Raw genomic sequence first — 7,554 nt, 5'->3', positions numbered from 1 at the left:
TCCATTTAACAGGGCTCTGCTCCCCTCTCCTCACTCCACCCCTCTCGTCTCAGACTTAACCCTGTCCTGGGCAAACATCAGGTCCATACCATGACTGGATCTCTCACGGGAGGGGACAGACAACCTTTGTGCGGATGCAGAGCTGACCACCAGCTCAGATGAGTCCCCAGGAGGTATCCACAGCCGCAGCTCTCCCCTCTGTCACGCCAGGCACTGCTGGGAGCATCTGCAGACAGTGCTTACTCTGAGCAGCCATGGCCACACAATAACCTCCTTCTCCCAGAGGCAGGGCACCGGCATCAGTAAACCAAACTAACCATCCTATCAGACAATTATTGTCTATTATTAATTTCCTTATCCACCTTACCAAACTACCATAACAAAGCCATACAAGATATTACTTATTCTATTACTCAGGAGTGCCTCTGAGGAGGGACCATTTGGGATCCTAACCCTGGGGAAGACCTGCGAGACGGGCAGACGCTGCAGGGACAGACATCAAGTCCTACTACAGCGCCAGGCCCCAGCTGAGAGCCATACCACATGGCAGCTTGGATAATCGTCTGATCAGCTAAGGCTTGGCCAGACACTATTTTAACTCAAGTATGCACAGAAGGGAGGAGAAAAAAAATAGCTTTTAGTGATTTAAGAGGAGCATGACTGGTATTTTGTTAAAATAATTACAATAATAATTCAATACCTAACCAAACAAGACCTCAGAATAAAGTTCTCTGGCATGAGTATCTATTTTCTTTTAAAAACATGAAATTGAAACATACTAGGAAAATAAAGATCGTAATAAAAGCCTGCGATTTTAGGCATTTTATTTCTATGGTTCACTGCTTGGTAGAAAGCCATACTGCATAACCTCAGCAGGGATTTCCCAGGGCACCAGTAAATCTTGTTACTGAAAATAGACAGAACAGTGGGGGAAATTTAAATCAAAGCTACCTTGTTAACTCTGTCACCTACAAACTACATCCAGCTGCAGAGAAGTCCTTTTCAGCAAGAGAACTTCCCAAAATGGAAATACTCACCCACACACAGGATGTTGAAACAAAACCCATGATTAACTGACTTATTAACCAGCTGGTCAGGCAAACTGTCAAATCCTACGTGTCCGGAAAGCGGGACAGTGCGACAGCCTTCACCCTGAAATACAATGAAATAGTTGTATCATTTTCAAGCAAAATACACTTATCTGTATAAACCCTTAAGACCTCCCAAGTAGAATGCACAGTCCAAGCAGAGATTTGCACGTATACGGTACATCGTATACTGTAAATCTTGTCAGCGTGCTTCCCTCTTCTCCAAAACAAATCCAGACGGCACAAAAAGAATGTTTCATTTGCCACACATTAGAAGATAGCCCTGTCAAAAAAATAAACTGTGCAAAACATACCCAAACACAGCTGCTGAAATAAAGAGGTGGCAAAACATTTGTTTCTTGAGAAATTATGTAGACACTCAAGTCTCACCTTATACTGAAACAAAAAGAATCCCCTGTGCAAAGGAATGTATTAATGATGCCTCCTCCTATAAGCCTATGACAATTCACTTAATGTGAATTGTAACTCACATGTAACATACATTCACAGCTGCGACTACAGAAACGAGCTAGAAAGTTAGGTAAACTGTACCTACATCTAGTAATTGAACAACCCAAACACACTGTCTCTGCAAAGCTCAAGCGCTGTAGCACAGAAACAGCAGAGAATACAGTCTTTGAGCTATCAAACGCAGCAATATCTTCCATATTGTTGCGAAGATGAAAATCTCAGATTGCAAACAGGAGTCTGTCCAAATCTATAAAACGGCCATTAGCACCAGAAAATCAGGGATCATTGAAGGAAGCTGCAAGGAAGATGCTCCTTGCAGCAGGTCTTCTCCAGCTCTGAGTGTTGCTATCCAACCTTCGGAGCATATCTTTCAAACCTAGGAACTGAACAGGAAAAAAAAAGCTGAGAAAAAGCATCCAGAACTGAGCTGCTCGTAACCACGCAGCCCCATCAGAAGGGAGCCTGCACGGGGGTCTGGGAGCAGAGGTACCCAAACCTGCCTGCTGCGAGGCCTGGGCCACCCCTGCCCAGCCACCCAAATGACCATGAGAAGCTGCTCCCACACCCTGCTCTCTCCTGCGCCCGACACCACTAACCCAGTCTCCCCGGCCAGGCATCGCCTTTCTGCCCTCGGAAGTAGAAGGGTCGAGCTCCAGCTCCCACTGTGCTCCACACCCAGCATGGCCGCTTGCTGGGGGGAGGGGGCGCAGAAATTTTCACCTGGCCATTGCACAAAGATCTATGTATGCCAAGGCACTCTGGGTTCCAAACCTGCACAGCAGACAGTAATAAACTACATGCAGAGGCTCAACCTCAGAAATGGCATAATGCAAAATGGAGAGTTGGTGCTAAACCCGCGTATTTGCGTGTACTGGAAAGTTCCCCTCCTGCAGCCCCCCAGAAAGGTATTTCCCTCTCTGGAGCAAAGGCTTTTTTTAACCATGTATTTTAGCATCAAATACAGAAAATTCCCCTCTGGCCTTTCAGGGACATCATCAGTTTGCAAGAAATACTACAGCCAAAAGGCAACAGTTTATAGGGTGTCATTTTTAACTTACTCTTTCAGAATCATGTTTTCACATTATCTTGAAAGCCTGTTTATAGGGACAGGCATACTGGTTCTCCCTCTTCTGTTAATGGCACTGGTATTTTAGGCCAGGAAAACATCCCCAAGGACGACATTTACTACAGTAGCCTGTCAGAGTACGATCACTTGCCTTGTTATTGTTTTGCTGGTGTGGGTTTTTTTTCCAAATATGAGGCTCCAAATACACTTCAGCCATTAACCATATTTACCACCCTGTGATGTGTAAATATGTTTCCCCTTAGCCATATTTTGTGTATTAGTCTGACTCTTCCTGTCAAGATGTTCACCAAATATGGTGCTTCATTAATTTCTGAGCACCTTGCCTCCAAACGACATGTTCATCAGGAAGGCGCTCGAGTTGCCCAGCAGATTCTGTTTTCGCCTTCTGAGGATGCAGCTCTGAGGCCAAATAATTCACAAACAAACAGCTAAAGCAGAAGAAAGGGAGACCGTCAGGCACGCAGATTTTGTGATGACACGCCTAAACTCTCCTGAACTGCTTTCACCAAAACAAAAACCCAGCACTGGGGTATCTCATGGCAGTGTTTGATCTGCAGCAAGAGAGCACCATGGCCCCGGTGAAGAACAGATGGGTGGACAGAGTCCACAAAGGCATGAGAGAGAACCACAGGCAGACTCCTCCTGGGGAAGGAGAAATATCAAATGTATTTTTAATACTCAGCCTTAAAACTGCACTGTTGGAAGACTGTTTGAACACTACTCTCCCCAGGAAGCGTGGGCGGGAGTGTAGGCTCTCATTAAGAACAAATCTTCTCCTCATCCCTAAATATAAGTGTGATCCAGATGGAACAAAATAAACGGTAGAAGTTAAGCCACTCTCGGCTGAGAGGAGGCATTTACCGTCACACAGAATTCAGCCTGCATATCATTTCCTGTAGTGTCTTTTTCTAGTCACCTGTGGTTTTATAATGCAGTTAAACCACACTTCACATCTGCTACAGGCCAGGAAACAAGTACTGCAAAATCTGATTTCCAGTCACAGCAGCTGAGCCTTCATGTTAAGTACACAGCCATGAGGTATATTGTGCTGCTCTGGCTAAAAATCCAAAGCCTGCTTGGCCAAGGCATCGAGAGATCAGATGCGGTGGGGAAAAAAAAAAAAGAGAAATAATGTTTTAAGGTCAGACTGGTTTCGACACACATCAGAAAGTTGTCAGCAATTACCAAACCCGCGGAGAGAAAAGAAACATTTTCTATCTGATCCACCAAGAAACAGTGCAAGTCACCAGTCTTCACACACCAAGTGGTGTCTCTGTATCCAGAACGCTGCTATATATAAACAGCATCATCATAAACAACATATGAACACAGCAATTAGTCATCCTGCCTGTACATTAAATGTCGATTTGGATTACCTGTTCAAAACTGAAGGAGAATATATTAAGCTTACAAGCTTTTTGCTGAAAAAGTGTTCAAGAGCTATCTTCCATTATTTATCTTCAAAAACAATCTTTCAGGTCAAATTTGAAACATGTAAAGAGGTACCAACAAGGTAAGCAAGGTTTAACTATTGTCTGTGTGAAGGCTTTTTCCACGAGCGTCAGTGAGTGCTGGATGGCTGAGAGTCCTTCCATACTCTCTATTTTAAAGTTAGCATCTTCTTGGAACGAAGACAAGGACAGGATCTCTGGGAAGCCAGTGTGAACGCTGGCACCACACCAAGGTACCAGATGCCTTCCCCCCCCCCCCATACACAGAGTGACCCCCTAGGATAGAATGGGCCGTTGTTGCTCGGGAGGAAGCAAAGCGTGTTTGCCACAAACAAGATTAAAAGAACAAAAAGAGCAACACGCTCTCTTGCTGCATTACCAGGCAGTGCTATGGCAGAGTGTAAGTAAGGAGTAGCCGCTTGGAGAGGTTATTTTATTTTTTCCCTGTCTTTGGAGGATTTACACACCTTTTGTTAGGACTTCTCCATGTCACAGGAACCACCACTGCCTACTCTAATTCTTACAAAGAACTATCAGAAATATATGGAAAATACAAAGATGTTATAATAAATGACCCCAAGCCTGAAAGCACTGCACATTAAATATTAGTTTACATAAAATGGGCAAGATATAGAATCCAGGCGTTTGAATCACTCCAGGGTCCTCAGGACAAAAAAACAATTAGAGGAAAGCCCTGCTGAATGTGCATCTCTGCCTTGATCTGCTTTACATGACAGGTAGGTACAGTGCTGTCAGCTCCTGATGTCCTCGGGGCCCCAACAGGCCGTTACCGCTTTGTGAAGATAAAGCAGAGCATCCTCCCTGAGACACACAATGGTGCTGCTCATTGCAAATGTCAACACTCCATACTCAGGACAATTTCTGGTGGCCTGGACTACAGAAACAATGAAAAAGGACACCATGGCAAAGGAAAAGCCTCCACTTGGTGATATTCAGGCAGAGCACAGCTAATAAAGAATGCTACAGCTCTAACCCAAGGGACCCAGTGTCCGAACGAGGCCCGCACAACAAGAAAACTCTCCCAAAGACTGCAGTACAATACTTCTGCGTCTAACTGAAAAGAGTGTTTCTGTTTAGGACGCTGACAGCTGACATTTAGTACTTTCGACACAATTCCCCACCTCTCCCCAGATGAGAATCATTTCAAATGCCAAGGCCTTGGAGACTCCTTTCGGAGGATTTCCAAACGGCCAGAACAAACACAACAGCACCATCCCTCAACGAAAACAAATCAAGCAATGCTCACAGAGCTCCACCACCGCTGCTGATGCTCACAGCAGGCACTCCCCTGCCCCTCTGCCACCCCGTAAAGCTGAGACCCGGAGGATTAACCCCTATACCTCAGACAACTCTTGCACAAAAAGTCAAACGTCAAATTGCAAAGCAAGGCAGAATCTGAATTCAGGTTTCCACACCACAGTTTTTCACATCATCTTTAAGCCAGAACACCATCAGATCCTTTCTCAGGACCTTGGCGTTATGGCATCCACTTCCCCAGACTGCATTTGGCTCTGATTAAACAGCAAATTAGAGCAACACTTGTACCAATTACTTCTCACGTGTACAAGTGTGTAATTCTCTTAAGCAATGAGAGAATTATCCAGCAGACAGTATAAATATCCTCCACGAGATAAATGGAATGTAAAATGTAGATAAAGACTTTGTGGTTCTTTTCCTTGCTCAGCTGATAACAAATCGTCAGGACGCATATAAAAGAAAAACAACAGAAAAGCAGGAAATAGTTCTGAATCAGCCGCCACGGAAAACAAGAATCATCTCACCAAAGCTCCTGACCATCCACCACTCTCTTCAGGCGCACTGCATCATTCAGCCATTCAACAGTCACAAACGGTCAAGTGCTTCCGAAATCTCAAATTCTGACAGCTCTTAAGATTACATGTCTTTATGCCCCTGCCAAAGGACTGCAGAAACACCATGCTGTTTGGATACGTTCCCAGGAGAAGTCTCCTCCAGCAATTAAAAAAAATATATATTTGTATCAGCAGTCTTAATGATTTTTCTGACCTGTACTACAGAGATTGAGAGTTAGACAGTGCCCAGCAAGCCGATCCTCTGTCCTCTACCCATGGGGAGCAGGGTGGACACATCCCCTGTGGGTCTCAGTGTTTAAAACCCGCACCCTCCACGCCGGCAGAGGACAGGAGAGGGGCCTCAGCTCGGCAGTGACAGGGCTGCCCTGCCTGCCCGGGGAGGAGGGGGTTTCACCAACCACCTCCACAATAAATGCAGGTTTAGATCAAGGGTTCGATGGGACAGAGACAGTGTGGTGACCCCAACTCCCCCACATACCCAGCCCCAGCTCTCACACGTGTTTAACCCCATCGGCACACACGAAGCAGCCCTCTGCATCACCAGGACATTACGGCTGACTGCTCCACAAACCACGGCCACGACCGGATGGCCAAGACCTGGGCTGACAAGTCATCTGTCTGGACAAAGACATTTTCAATTTGCAGCACACTAATTTCATGTCCATCTCACAGCTAGCTTTCACTTTTGCCTCCAAAGAGAGGCTGTGCTGTATCATAATTCATTCCAGGCCACTAGCAGATGTCTGTAACTCCCGTACATTATCTTAGGAAAGTCTAATGCTCAATTTATTCAAAAGACAGGGGAGCAAATGAGTCACTGTACATACCTTGGCAGTCACATACAAGGCAATGGGTATGTCCAGCAGGAAATAACATCACGAACTGGCACGAAATGGCTACATCTACCTGTTCAACAAGATCGGGTCCATGCTAAAACCTACTGCTTTGAAGACGAAACGGCAAGCATTCATCTCAAGTATTATTTCTGTACTAACGCATGTATGAAAGTTGGAAACCCATCAAATCACAGACAAAATGCTTCCGCATGCAAACGTGTTACAGATGCCTTTTCAGCATTTCTCCAACAAACGCAGAGGTGGCTCAACTCCCTCCGCTCCTCTTCTGGATAATTCTCCACAGGCACACAGAGCACTTTGCGCCGTGCTAGGAAGGCAGGCGAGCAGCGGCGGCGGCAGGTTTTTTTTCCCCGCCGCAGGGGACCCCTCGGGGACAAAGGGCAGTGGGGATGGGGTCCCGATGTTCGGCGTGGGCTTCCACAGCTCCTCCGCAAGACGGTGCCGGACTGACGACCTTCCCCGCACCACACACTAACGAGCACGGGATGACGATTTCTTTAGGAGGAGAACAGCATCCCTGGAGAGACGGGGATGCCAAGGCGCACTTTGCCCACTGCTGCACCCTGGCCTGGCAAGGGGCCCCCGGCCCAGGGTAAGGGCGCAGTATGAGGCGTCCCCAGCACGGCAGTCCGGCCAGCCCCGGGCTGCGCTGCGGGTCCCTCTGCGGCCGCGGCGCGGCCCAGGGCCGGAGGAACCGACCGGGCAGGACCCCCGCCCCCACCCCGGCGCGGGCCGCCCAAGAGCCCC

The 7,554-nt window shown here is 46.9% G+C and overlaps 1 protein-coding gene across 4 annotated transcripts in view; it reads right to left on the bottom strand.

Annotated features, from left to right (window-relative positions):
* The window catches only part of SEPT6 (septin 6), a 25,910-nt gene extending 24,761 nt beyond the window's left edge, over positions 1–1,149 (bottom strand). For all 4 annotated transcript variants that reach the window (XM_009330949.1, XM_009330932.1, XM_009330923.1 and 1 more), the window contains exon 1: positions 1,038–1,149. The gene's annotated coding sequence lies outside the window, so the exon portion shown is untranslated. The remainder of the gene's footprint in view (positions 1–1,037) is intronic.
* Between the last annotated feature and the right edge of the window lie 6,405 nt (positions 1,150–7,554).

Source organism: Pygoscelis adeliae, unplaced genomic scaffold (genome assembly GCF_000699105.1).
Source record: "Pygoscelis adeliae isolate BGI_AS28 unplaced genomic scaffold, ASM69910v1 Scaffold100, whole genome shotgun sequence".
Classification (NCBI taxonomy): domain Eukaryota; kingdom Metazoa; phylum Chordata; class Aves; order Sphenisciformes; family Spheniscidae; genus Pygoscelis; species Pygoscelis adeliae.
This window is presented reverse-complemented; position numbering and strand designations above follow the sequence as displayed.